General features: G+C 44.1%; 1 protein-coding gene across 12 annotated transcripts in view; it reads left to right on the forward strand.

Moving 5' to 3' along the window:
- Nucleotides 1-701: 701 nt before the first annotated feature.
- Agtpbp1 (ATP/GTP binding protein 1) overlaps nt 702-14,055 on the forward strand; it is a 171,188-nt gene continuing 157,834 nt past the window's right edge. For 6 of the 12 annotated variants that reach the window (XR_005091536.1, XR_003733793.2, XR_003733795.2 and 3 more), the window contains exon 1: nt 714-821. The gene's annotated coding sequence lies outside the window, so the exon portion shown is untranslated. Of the gene's footprint in view, nt 822-841; nt 931-1,170; nt 1,258-10,071; nt 10,205-14,055 lie in introns of those variants that run through there. The other 6 variants (XR_005091537.1, XM_037205673.1, XM_037205672.1 and 3 more) reach the window with 5 other exon arrangements.

A 14,055-nucleotide genomic window follows, 5' to 3' on the forward strand; every position in this document is an offset into this window, starting at 1 on the left:
ATAGATTGGAACAATGTTTAGAAACTAATCGGCATGGCGTTTTGTTCACAGTACCATCAAATATCTCATTTATACGGGTTTGATCAGGGGTGCAGTTTGCAGAAGCCAGGTGGCATTGCTTTCCCAGCCTGTTCTGGGTCTCCTTGGGATCAGGAAAGGGCTAGCCTTACCCACTGTGTCCTTAAGGTTTGATGGGATCTGGAGAACTAAGACAACCCTTGCCCTGAGCCTCAATGAAGCCCCCTGGCAGCGTGGGTGGTTGGCAACGGTGGGCCTACGGTTCTGGTTGGGAATGAAGAAAGAAGGCTATCTGAAGACCCGCTAGCGGGCGAGCTCAGTTCCACTGGCCCACAGGCACCCAAAGGCTGGAGCGTGGCCCACAGGCACCCAAAGGCTGGGGCGCGCACAGCCCGAAGCCCCGGCCCGCGGCCCTGCCCCTTCTCGCCCTGCCCCACTCCGAGTTTCGGGACCCACCCCTCCCCCTCTGCAGGTCCGGCCCCGGCGAGTGCCCCGCCCCCTCCCGCGCGCACGCGGCCTGTGCCCTCCCTCCCACGCGCCCCGCCCGCACCCTCGGGCATGCGCCCGGAGCCCTCTCTTTTCATGCGCCCCGCCCCCACCCGCGGGCACGCGCCCCGTACCCGTCCGCCTTACTCGTCCCGCCCCTCCCTGGGAGCGCCCCGCCCTCACGCGCACGCGCCTTGCGGGCGCACGCGAGCCGGCTGCCCGAGGCGTGAGTTGGGCGGGGCGCCGCGCTGACGTTGCCCGGGATGCGGGCAGGTTCCGCAGCCGTCTTCGCCACCTCCGTCTCTCCTGCCACTGGGGTTTGTATGAAAACACCGGGCGGCGGGCGGCCAGGGACCCGCCGTGCGCCCCGGGAGCCGCGGGCGCGGAGGCCGAGCGCAGCCCCCCGCCAGCGCCCACGCCGAGCCGGTGAGCGTCTCCGCCGTCCGTGCGTCCCGCCGGCCGGCTCCCGGCGGCGCCTCAGCTCACCTGGCGGGGGCGAGGCGCGCTCCGAGGCGGGGAGGCTGACTGTCGAGCGAGCCCCGGCCATCGCCGCCCCGTGCGCTCCCCGCCGCGCTCCGCTGCCAGCCACTCCCCGGCCTCCGCCCTGCCGCGCCCCGGGACGCTTTGATTGGCTCCTCGTTGACAGTTTAGCGCTGCCGAAGGCAGTTTCAACACCTCCCCGGGTAGTCGGGGTGGACGTTGACAGTCCAAAGCTCGTCTGCGGTACCTCGCTGGGCTCGTTCGGTGTGTGAGGTAACGGCGGCGATCCCGCTGGCATTGCGGGTTCTCTGTGGCGAGCCCTCTCTCCAGGTGTTCGGAATAGTAACGGTGCTCATCCGGTGCACGGCAGGCAGTTTGTAGTCCGCAGGGGAGAGTGGCCAGCCTCTGAGTTACTCTCACAGTTCTCCCTCGCTTTCCTGACATAGGAAGTTATTTTTGTAATTGTGTTTTGGAATGTTTTCGGTCTAGTTGACCAAAAAAGAAATGGTTTATTTAAGGCACCTTGAACGGCACAGATTTTAAAACATAGGCCAAATGTCAAAACCAAAGTCCTGGAGATCTGTAAGCCCTAACGGAGACACTTGGCGGTGCCTTAGTCTATCCGGATTTCTCCCGATTTGATCGGTTTCCCGTTCCACTTCTCCTGAGTCATATTCTACAGTGAGGTTACACGTTCATTTTGGGTGACCGTGGAGTTTTGCTTTGAATTGATGGATCAGTGTTTAAAATTGTAATCTTCGTTGAATTCTAGAACAGACGCTTTTTGTGTTTGACCAGAATGTGAAATGTATTAATGTAACTTAAGCTTTTGTGGTAGCAGTTGAAATTTTTTTTAGGATTTATTATGTATATGTGTATGAGTGTTTGCCTGAATGTATATATGTTCTCCACGTGTGTACTTGATGCCAGAGGAGGTCAAAAGAGGGCATCAGATTCCTTGGGACTGGAGTTACTTTTGTTGTGAGCCGCCACGTGGGTGTTGGGAATCAGCCCCACCCAGGTCCTCTGGAAGAACAGTATAGCCTTTGCCTGTCACTACTGAGCCACCTCTTCAGCCTTGGGGCAGCAATTTTTATAATGCTTTTCCAGTTATTTGTATTGAGGTACCCCTTTTTTTCCGTGTGTGTGTGTGTGTGTGTGTGTGTGTGTGTGTGTGTGTGTGTGTGTTTAGGTGTAGGTCAGAGGACTTGAGAGTTTTGGTTCTGTCTTTGACCTTTTGGGTGCAGGGGATGGAACTCAGGTGGTCATGGGCAGGTGCCGCTGCTTGCAGAACCATGTTGCTGTTCCCCTTGAACTGAAGCATTCTCTATAGAGAAGTCTGGCAACATTGCTGTGTAGTGATTGATCCACATTAGCAGAGTTATAAGGCGGTCCATGATGTGTGAAATATTTTAATTTGTATTAAATTTGTATTACAAATACAAATTGTATTACATTTGTATTAATGTAACCTTACATTTGGATTTTGTCTTTAAGCTTCTTTCACATTAGTCATTTTCAAAGTCTACTCTAATAGCCTGAATCTTTTAGCACCTAAAAGTTAAAGCAGTAGTGAATGGTAATTGTGAGCCTCTTGCACATTGTTTAGGATCTTTCATTAAGCAGTGGGTATCAAGGTGAATGCCAGAAGTGGCTGAGGGCGGGTGCTGAGTTTTAAACTTGATGTTTTGTAGGTTACGGTGCTTGTGGACTGTAGTGCTGTGGCTAAGGAGTTGGGGCTCAGCCAGAGAGGCTGAATTTGTGCCCTGGCTTGCTGTAGGCAAGTTGTTTATCCTCTATTCAACTCTCTCCATGCCAAAAATGGAGATGATGGTGTTTATACCCTTCGGATGATCTCAAACATGAAATAAGTTCATAGAGGCGTAGTGCTTTTTCACAGTGTGTAGTTTGTAGGAAGTGCTCACTAGGCATGACTGTTCTTGCTACTACTTTCCCTCAGTTAATCAGCAAAGAAAGACTTCAGGCTGGTTGGGCAGCATTAGCACAGATTAATTCCCATGATGTATTTTCTTCTTTGAGGCTGTGGGCGTGTAGTCTCACTGTTGTTTCTTGGAACCATGTAAGTCTTAAATAGAACAGGTACACCCTGAGCAGGCTGCCCTGGGACCGTGCTGGAGAACGGAGTATCCTTGACTGTCCCCTTTGACAGAACTTTGGAGTGTCTCCCTCATGTTAGTGGTGGCTGCTATTTTAATCACCTGTTTTCCAGCTATTGACTGTTTCTCTGTCGTATGTTGCTATCGGATGCATTATCCAAATGCTATTGGATGCATTATCCAAATGCTAGTGGGCACATAGATGTTTCTAGCATATGCAAAGTAATTCTTGTCTACACATTCTGTTTTGTCTTTATCGATGTTACATAAAATGATACTTTGATTTGACATTGTGTTCATTTTCAGCTTTCATGTAATTTTCCTAGGAAAATGGGTTACCCCCATTAATAATTTCCTATTCTTGTTCTTGGTTTACAAGGATTTGAGGCAGTTTGAATATCTCTTTTCTGATATTCTTGAGGCCCGCAGGTGTTTTAGGTTTTGGAATACTTTTATACATCTAGTGAGATATTTCGAAGATGGTACCCAAATCTGAACATGGTGTGTGTGTGTGTGTGTGTGTGTGTGTGTGTGTGTGTGTATGTGTAGAATGTGATTTTATATGCTTTTAGTGTGCCTACATTTTGTCTGCAATATGGCAAATGAGGTCAGCTGTGAATTTTCCGTTTGTGGTGTCATGTTGGTGTTCAGAGGGTTTGGGATTTTGGAATTTTAGATTAGAGTTGTGCAGCTTATATTTAAAGTCTGTTCTTAAATCAGATATTTTCAAACTTGATCTCAAGATTCCTTTCACATTCTTAGAAATCATTGTAGTACTTTTTTGTAGGTTACAATTAAATATTTTTTGTTAATTTACTTATAATGGTAGCCTTAAACACATTACATGTTAATATAAACAGCATGTTTTAAAATGGAAAAAAAAAAAAACAAACCACACATGACAACAGACCTGGTGAGAAGAGTGGTAGCGTTTTACATGTTTGTAAATTTTCATGCCTTTTCTCCATCTCTTCTTTCCTTTCCCTCCTCTCCTACCCTACTCCCACCCCTTTGTTTTTGGAGTGTACTAGGCAAGGAAGGCCTTTCCCGCTGACTTATACCCCAGACTTAATTTGTATAAATCTTTAATATCAAATAATACAATCAGGTTATTTCTGCTTCAGCATTCAATCTATTGCAGTATGTTCAGGTGGAAGTATATATATGGAGAAAATCCAGCCAGATATAGTTACTGGTTATAAAGCGGAGGGGATAATTGTGGATATTTTTGTTTGCTATATCATCAAATCTCAACACGTGGTTCTTTCTTAAAGGTTAGTTGCAACATGGAATCTGAAATCCTATCTGATTTTTTCCATGCTCATTTGTACTTAAATGCATTGTTGTGAGCTCTAAATGGATCTCATGCACATTTGAATTTGTAACAATTTGTTGGTCAAGTATTAAATATTGATTCACTGAGTTGGGCACATCTTCCAAATGGTGGCACATTTTATTGTACAGTACCAAAGAAAGTCACATTTTTGGGTCCTAGTACTGGAGATTGAACCCAGGGCCAGCCAGATCACTTTTGTACTTTTATTTTGGCACACTTTCATTAACTTGTTTGATGGGATTGCAGACCTCTTCTCTTAGGCCCAATAGAAGTCACATTGTTAATATGCTTGTTCCATGAGAAATTAGTAGTAGTGGTTTGGGTTGAAATATGATGGTGGATATGAGTTTTACAAAGTTCTGATTTAAAGAAATATTACTTTGTATCTGTGCTGTGGTATGCATGTGGAGGCAGAGGACAATGATGTCAGTTCTCTCCTTCCACCATGTGGTTCCTGGCAACTGAACTCAGGTTGTCAGACTTGGTGGCAAGTGCCTTTACCTGCTGAGCCACTGGCCAGTTTGAGACCTTATTCTGTATGACACATGAGTAGTATCCATGAAACGTTGCCACCATGTACTGAATAGCTGATGGCTGTCTCAAGGCAAAGGAGTTCCATAATGGAATTGAGAGCTTGAATTAACCTCTTTTTTTTCATGAAACACCATTTGAATGGAACTACGAATGTTCAAACTTGGGTGTCTTAGCAGAGGTTTTCACAGAAATGAACAGAGTAAGTCTACTTTCTCTTCAAGTAAACAAACGATAGTTATATTTGTGACAAAGATAACACCTGACTTTTCATGCAAAAATCAGAACCCTGGAAAGATAGCTCAACAGGTAAAAGGTGTTTGCTGCACAAACCTGGGAACCTAAAATCAACTCCCAGGACCATGTAAAAGTAGAAGGAAAGGGACGACTGCTCTGGCCCTCACAGTGTGGTACCCACGCGCACACCCCCCCACGTCATAGACACACAGTAATAAGTAAAATAGGATTAAAGAAAGAGTGGGCTGATTGAGCCACATGCTCATTGTTTTCAGTTTTGAGGGGTTGTTAGACTGCTTGCAAAGCAGCCACACTCTTAGATTCCCACCTGCAGCGTGGAAGGGTCCAGTTTCTCCACATTCTCCATAGTCACTGTTAACACCTCCCCACCCATATTACAACCAGTTGAGTGCTTGTAAATTGTAGACTAAATTTCAAATGGAGACTTGGCATAGCAGAAAGACAGTATTCTAAAATAGATTAGTTTTATATTTAGAATATTTATTAGGCTGACCCAAGATTACAGCCAACAGTAGCAGATCTTAACCTTGGCTATACATGGTTAGTGTTGCCTAAGATCTTTTTTGTAGGTTTATCTTGACTCTGATGGCATTCTATCACCCACTCATCCCTACAAAAATATTTATAAAAAGAAAATGGGAAGGGTCATTTGTAGATCTATCCTCAGTAGAGAGGGTTTACTATTGGCTGTTAAATAGTTGAAGGACTTGTTTGGGGATGTACAGATATGTATTAAAAAAAAAAAGAGAGTAGAGATTAATTCTGAGGAATATAGGAACATTAGACCACAGCATTTTCTTCCATTCCTGCATGCTTTTCTATCCCCAGGTGAGAGCAGTATGGGCTGAAAAGGACTTGGTGTGCGGCTTGCTGGAGTCTACACTTCAGAATTTTGGAGAATGCTGCTAATGGGAGGTGACTCAGTAGAGGCACTCTGCTTGAGTTTTTGTGGAAGCTGTGTATGTCACAGGGACCTTTGTTAGAGAGACCAGCCTTGTAGCCGGAAATATTCCTGTCCCACCCAGTCCTCCAAGTAAACACACAGAGGCTTATATTAATTACAAACTGTTTGGTCTATGGCTCAGGTTTATCTTTAATTAACTCTTACAAGCTAATTCAGCCCATTTCTATTAAGTTGTCTTTTGCCATGTGACCGTGGTGTTTCTGGTCTGTTGATATGTTGTTCCTTGGGTGGTGGACTGGCATCTGCTCTGACTCTGCTCTTCCTCCTTGTATCTCTCTCTCTCTTGGATTTCCCGCCTGCCTCTTATCCTGCCTTACCATAGGGCAAAACAGCTTCGTTATTAACTAATAGTAGCAACACATATTCACAGACGGTCCCACAGCACCAGCCTTGCTTCAGCAGTGGACCCTTCAGTTGCCTTGCCTGTGGAGACCAAGTGAACATCCTGGAGCTAGCAAGTTCAATCCCCTCTCCTGCAGTGTCTTTCCTGGTAAAGCTTAGCATCATGCCAGCTGGTTAAGGAAATATATATATACAAGGCACATTTCCACAAAACTGACAAAAAGGATGAACTTGGAAATGAAGGGCAGTGAATCATATATCTGGCACAGATATTAAGAGCTTTGCAGTATGGTTGGACATCTGAAGAGATTCTAGATTGAAATTTATCTTTTAAAATGTACATTTACATATTGTAAGTGTGCACATGTGTGTGAGTGAGTGCGTGTGTGTGCGTGTGTATGTGTGTGTATGTATGTGTGTATGTATGTGTGTATACCTGTGTGCATGAGCATGCATGTGCATGCAGGGAGGTCAGAGGACAAACTTTCAGTAGTTGGTTTTCTACTTCTATCTTGTAGGGCCTAGGTATTGAGCTCAGGTTGTCAGGCTTGACCACAAGTAACTTTATGCACTGAGCCATCTTGCTGGCCCTATTGAGCTTTATTTTAGGGCGCGACTCCCAAAACATTAGCCTGGAATCAGAGTGAAGAAAGGAAGGAAAGTGTTGTCTTGTGATGAAGAAGCCTGCCTGATTATGAGATTGCGTCTACAGCCTCCTTTCTGGGGCCACATTATCATCTCAAAATAAGGAAACCATTGGCTGAAGAGGCTGTTGGGTCTGTGTGCACTTAATTGTGGACACAGCATTAGGCCTGTTGTGGTGTGTATCAGTTCTGCCTGTTAACAGTGATGACACCAGCCCTTCTTAGAGTCTGGAAGTGGTGGGAACATGAAATGATGTGCAAGCCTGTTTGTCTTGTCTCCACATATACATGTATATATAAACTATCTAAACTAGGAGGTGAATTGCTGGTTTCATTATGGCGTTCTCAAACACGCATCATCGTTCTTTGTTCCTGCTCTCCCCTTCCATGCCCTTCCCTAGGCCTGGCTCCCTCTTGTTGGTGCCCTCTCCTCCCCAGTCTTCCTTCTGCTTTCATGCCACATGTGGCTCATTACCCCAAGGCCTGTTGGAAGTTCTTCCTTCTTATGGTCCCATTATACTTTTGTGACCCTTATGGTGCTGTCTTTTTACTGATAGCTTCTAATAAAGATATGAAGTGATAATGTGGTTTGCAGTATCAGAATGAGTGATGTGAATACCTTTTAATAAATCAGCCTTTTGGTCAACCAATAAATAAATCAAATTTTATGTCTTTATAGAAATTTTAATTTAGGTTATTGGTTAATTTTTAAATTAGGTTATTTATTTATTTATATCCCTTACCACATGTATGTCTGGCAGATATTTTCTCCCAATCCATAAGCTGACTTTATTTTGTTGATTGTTGACTTTGCTATGCATGCGATTTCTTAAAAGTTAAAACAAGATTTATTTTCATTTTATGTGTACAGGTGTTTTGCCTACATGTATGTCAGTGCACCGTGTGCATGCTGTGCTTACAGAGGCCAGAAGAGGGCGTCAGATCCCCTGGAACTGGAGTTATGGATGGTTGTGAGCCATTATGTAGGTTCTGGAAACTGAATCCTGGTCTTCTGCAAGAGCCATCGCTCCAGTCCAATTTTTCTTAAATTTTATGTCGTCAGCTTGTTTGTTTTGTTGCCTGTGATTTTATTCACTAGCTAATCATTACCACATGATTAGATAGTGAATAAAATTCTGTGGTTTTATGTCTTGTTCCTGGGTCTTTAATTAATTGACATAATATTTAAAAGTTCATTCATGTTGTAGCTATAGCAAAAGCTTATTTTTATGAATGAGTAATACTCTGTTTTAAATACACCATAGTTTACTCCTACATTCATCAGTTAGTGAACACTTGGGTTGTTTCTACCTTTGGTTATTGTGAATAATCCTGGTATGAACATTGGCATAAAGTATCTGTTGGATCATTTCAGATATAAGTCAAGAAGTGGAAAATAACTCAATATAATACATATATATATATAACTCAATCTAAAAATAGGAAAAAGACCTGAATGGACATTTCTCCAAAGATTCTTAAGTGGTCAGTAAGCACATGAGAAGATTCTCAGTAGAGTTAATCACTAGGGAAATGCAATCAGTATTACAGACTATTCCTCACATAGGATGGCTTTCATCATGAAGCTGGAGAACAGCAGATGTGGTGAGGCTGTGTAGAAATTGGAAGTCTTCTACATTACAGGTGTAAAATGGGGCCGACACTGTGGGTGTAACTGGATGGGGACTGGTTTGATTGTAAAGATGGACTTGTGTGGTGTGGTTTTTGTTCTCTAGTGCAGTGATGTCCAAGGTCTTCACTGTTCATGTCCCAGACTGGCTTGCTGGTTCTCCTCATACTTCATCCTTAGAACTGCACATTATTAAGCATATTTATAAACTACAGATGTTAGTATCTAATAGTTAAGGCTATAACAAACAACTAAACCAGGGACACAGAACACTCTAGTTTCCTTGTAGTTAGTACAGTTCTGTGGAACTCACCCTTATTTGAAATGCTCTGGACCAGCACAATTTCAGATTTTGGAGCTTTTGTTTTATTTTTTTGGAAGGGAATATTTGCATGGACTTCACAAACCAAAACTGGGAGTATTCCCAAATCCAAAATTCTAATGCCTGAAAGGTGTCAGTTTGTAGGTTATGGATGTTCACCTTGTAGCCGAGCATGGGAGTCGGTGCAGTGGGTTGTAAAATAGAAGCAGTTTTTTTTTTTAAATTAGAATTAGAATCCCCCCAGTTCTTGTTACACTTGTAGTTTATTTGTCCCTAAAAGCAGTTGTATTGCGTTAGGGGAGTTGGGATGGTAACGAGGGTAGTGAAGCCTTCATCTTCCTCCTGTATAACACAGCCTCTAACCAAATGAGTGCTGTTCTGCTGTGGACTACCCTCACAACCAAGTTCTAGTCAAATATTGCTGTTTGTATTTACTGTGAGGACCACCATTGCTTGGTGCATGAAACATTTTTAAAAGCTTTTTTTTTTTTTTCTTCTTTGAGACAGGGTTTCTCTGTGTAGCTTTGTGCCTTTCCTGGATCTTGATCTGTAGACCAGGCTGGCCTCGAACTCACAAAGATCCACCTGCCTCTGCCTCCTGAGTGCTGGGATTAGAGGTGTGTGCCACCACTGCCCGGTCCTTAAAAGCTTTTAAATTAAACAAATTTCTGATCTTTCAAAGTAACCTCTTTAGATCCCAGATTGAAAAACCTTTGGACAAAACCCTAAGACCTCTGATTATTCTGTTGCAGACAAACCATAGTTTGTCTGTGGAGTCAGTCAGTCTTTGCCTGACTTTCCATCTAAATCTTTCTCAAGTTACACATGTACACACAGTATGCCTATACATGAGAACATGCGTATATACATGTGTGCATAGCATATATACATAAGTTAAAAATAACCCAAAGATTCCTTTGCTATTTCATCTCACTCCAAGCAGAATGTCTGTCATCAAGAAAAGAGACATAGAGACTCTCTCTGCCTTAGAACCTGAGTGGAAGAACACTGACGTCTGAAGGTCATCTTCTGCCATCCACTTGTATGCTGTGGCATGCACACCTCACCCCCAATAAGTAAATAAAGGTTTTTGTTTGTTTGTTTTTTGTTTTCAATTTTTAAAGACAGGATTTCTCTTTGTGGTCCTGGCTGTCCTGGACCTTACTCTGTAGACCAGGCTGGCCTTGAACTCAGAAATCCACCTGCTGCTGCCCTCTGGGTGTTGGGATTAAAAATGTGCACCACCACCTGGCAAGTTTTTACTTTTTAAAAAAGTAATATTTTTATTTTTATGAGTATGTTTGTTTTGCCTGTATGCACATCTGTGTATCATGTATGTGGAGGAGCATTCAGGAGCCTCTGGAAGCCAGAGAGGGCATCAGACCCTAGGACTGAAGCTGTAGATAGCTGTTAGGGTCAATCTTGGTCCTCTTAACTGCTGAGCCAACTCTCCAGCTCCAGGTGAATAATTTTTTAAAAAAGAAAATAGACAAGAAATGATGGTGAGGATGTGTGGAAAGAGGAATTCTTTTTGTTTTTTGAGACAGGGTTTCTCTGTGTAGCTTTGCGCCTTTCCTGGAACTCGATTTGTAGACCAGGCTGGCCTTGAACTCACAGAGATCTCCTGCCTCTGCCTCACGAGTGCTGGTATTAAAGGTGTGTGCCACCACCGCCCGGTGGAGTGTAAACTAGTACCCCCATTATGGAAATTATTAAAAATGGAAATGTTATATGACCAAGATGTACTTCTGGGAATGAACACAGAGGACTCTGATTCTTACCACAGAGACACCTGCATTTCCCTACTCATTGCTCCATTATTTACAATAGCAGGGAAATGGAACCTGTCTAGATGTCCATCAGCAGATGAATGGATAATAAATGTGTATATGTATAAATAGATTTTACTCAGTGGAAAATGAAAGTGAAATTTGAAGGAAAATGGATGGATCTAGAAAGTATTTAAACATATAAAATACTTATTTATGTGTATGAGTATTTTGCTTATGTATGTGTAAGTGTACCATGTGTGAGCTTGGTGCTTGTGGCGGTCAGAGGAGGGTGTTGGAGCCCCTGTAACTGGAATTATAGGTAATTGTAAGCCGTCATGTAAGTGCTAGACCTGAATTCATTTCCTCTGTCTGCAAGAGCAAATTCTCTTAACTCCTGAGCCATCTCTCTGGTCCCGGATCTTTTTCATATGGAAACCCTAGCGTATTATTCTTGTCTGTGTGGGTGTAAGTGGGGCCAGTGTGGGCATAGGCCGGGGACTAGAAAGGAGATGACAATGGGGGTGGTCTCGAGGAGGCAGGGAGGCAGTAAGACACATAGGAAGGAGGGGAGGAGCTACGGATGGGTGGAGGATACAGCGGTGTGCGTAGGGGAGAAGGGGTGAGGGGGGAGAGTCAACAAAAACAAATTTTGTTTACAAATGCCTGGATGAAACCTAATACTGTGTATGCTAATTTAAGTTTTAAAATAAAAACAAATTGTTGTTCCACTTGGGCTTCTGTAATAAACTGGGTAGCTTTTTTTTTTTTGTTTTGTGTGTGTGTGTGTGTGTTTTTTTTCCCCCGAGACAGGGTTTCTCTGTGTAGCTCTGGCTGTCCTGGATCTCGCGCTGTAGACCAGGCTGGCCTCGAACTCACAGAGATCCGCCTGGCTCTGCCTCTTGAGTGCTGGGATTAAAGGCGTGCGCCACCACCTCCCGGCAACTGGGTAGCTTTTAACAGCATACATTTTTGCTCATAGTTTGAAAGCTGGGAAGTTCACAAGGCATTGGCAGTTTCTATAGCTGGCGAATAAACAAGTCAGTTTATTTTTTTAAATACACGCGCACACACTCATTTTAACGAGGGTACTAACCACCGTGCTTGAGGGGCCTACCCTCGTGACCTCAGTTTGTTTCAGAAGGCTGTTTCCCCATTACTGTCACCTTGGTGGTCACACCACCATGTAGGCCATAGCAGAATTGCTTGAGGTATCAGTGTCTTCAATGAAGTTTGTCTGGGTTGGATGCCTGGTTATTAAGCATTTTCCACAGTGGTGGGCATGATGGTATGGGAGACAGGCAGTCTGTTGCGGCTAGTTTAGCTATCACTGACATTGTGGAATCACTGGTCCCCAGTTCTGGCCTCTTCTGGGCAGACTACCCACTCTCTTTCTCCTCTTAGTTTTCTTTTTGTTGTTGAAACAACATAACTTTCTTTACAGCCTAATAAGGAGAGTAGAGACATTCCTGAAGTTAAGTAAAGTATTTTATTGTAAACTGTCAGTTTGAATCTTTTTTTGACTAATATTTTTACAGTTTAGTTTTTTGTTTGTTTTGTTTTTAAGACAGAGTCTCACTATGTAGCTCTGGCTGTTCTGGAACTCACTCTGTAGAACAGGCTGGCCTTTGAACTCTCAGAGATCCGCCTGCCTCTGCCTCCCCAGTGCTGGGATTAAAGGTGTGACCCACCATGCCTGGCCTGAATAATATTTTATTCTTTGAGAATTTCATACCATGTATTTTGAACATATTAATACCCTCTCCCAACCCTTCCTGTAATCACCCTCTCTACTCTTCCATCCCTTCCCATCCAGGTTTGAAATTTCTTCACCCGCCACCCCCTATCCCCATTGAGTCCAGTTTGTGTTGATCAGCTACCCAGGCATGTGATTGAGCTGTGAGGGGTCACAACATTAAAGACAGCTGACTCTCCCTCTCCCAGCACACTGTCACAGTGGTTTTGAGTTCATATGTACAACTGCCCTGTTGTGTCCAGAAAATAAAAGCAGTTTCCTTGATATCATCTGCAGTTCTCAGTCTTTGTGCCCCTCTTTATAAAGACCTCCAAGTCCAGGTTCACAGTAAGAGTGATGTGTGGAATGTACACTTGAATTCCACCCAGCCTTTGGGTGAGCCAGGAGGTTGGAGGTCCAGGCCACCTGGACTACTTAGTGGGAACTTCATCTCAGGAAAATTGAAAAACAAAAACACATGGTTAGATGTAGCACAAATTCTAATTGGTCTTATTAATAACAACCCAGAGCCAGATATCAGGGTGAAAGCTGAAAGACCAGAGAAGCAGAACAGCCAGCCACTAGTTCTTATCTCCTCAAAATCCTCAGCTGAAAGGGGACTGACTCCTGTCTCCTCCTGCCTTACACTCCTTTCTCCACCCAGCCACATCACTTCCTGTCTCCACCTCCCAAGGGCTGGGATTAAAGTGTGTGCCACCACTGCCTGGCCTCTATGGCTAACTAGTGGCTGGCTTTGTCCTCTGGTCTTCAGGCAAGCTTTATTGTTAGAGCATACACAAAATATCACCACAGTTAACCTTTCACAGGACTTGCTGCTAACACAGTTGAAGGAATCCTTTGTTTATTGCTTTACAGGCAGGGTTTTCTGCCCACCCGCTGAGAGCTGGGATTGCAGGCTCACCTGGTTAGTTTACCTTGTGCACCCTGGGTCTGGAGTTTCTGGAGCCACACCTTCCAGCCCTGGGTGGTTTCTGTTTGTTTGAGGCTAGGTCTGGTGGCACAGGCTGTGGCCCCTTTATGTAACAGTGGTCTTTTTTTTTTTAATATATGTATTTTTTATCTTTTTATTATTATTATTATTATTATTATTATTATTATTATTATTTATTTTACAATACTATTCGGTTCTACATAATAGCCACAGATTCCCTTGTTCTCTCCCTTCCTGCCCCCCTCCCTCCCCCCAACACCCCTCCCATTCCCACCTCCTCCAGATCAAGGTCTCCTCCGAGGCCTGGGATCGACCTGATAGACTCAGTCCAGGCAGGTCCAGTCCCCTCCTCCCAGATTGAGCCAAGCGTCCCTGCATAAGTCCCAGGTTTCAAACAGCTATCTCATGCAGTGAGCCCAGGACCTAGTACCACTGCCTGGATGCCTCCCAAACAGATCAAGCCAATCAACT

The sequence above is a fragment of the Peromyscus leucopus genome, chromosome 5, assembly GCF_004664715.2.
Source record: "Peromyscus leucopus breed LL Stock chromosome 5, UCI_PerLeu_2.1, whole genome shotgun sequence".
Lineage (NCBI taxonomy): Eukaryota > Metazoa > Chordata > Mammalia > Rodentia > Cricetidae > Peromyscus > Peromyscus leucopus.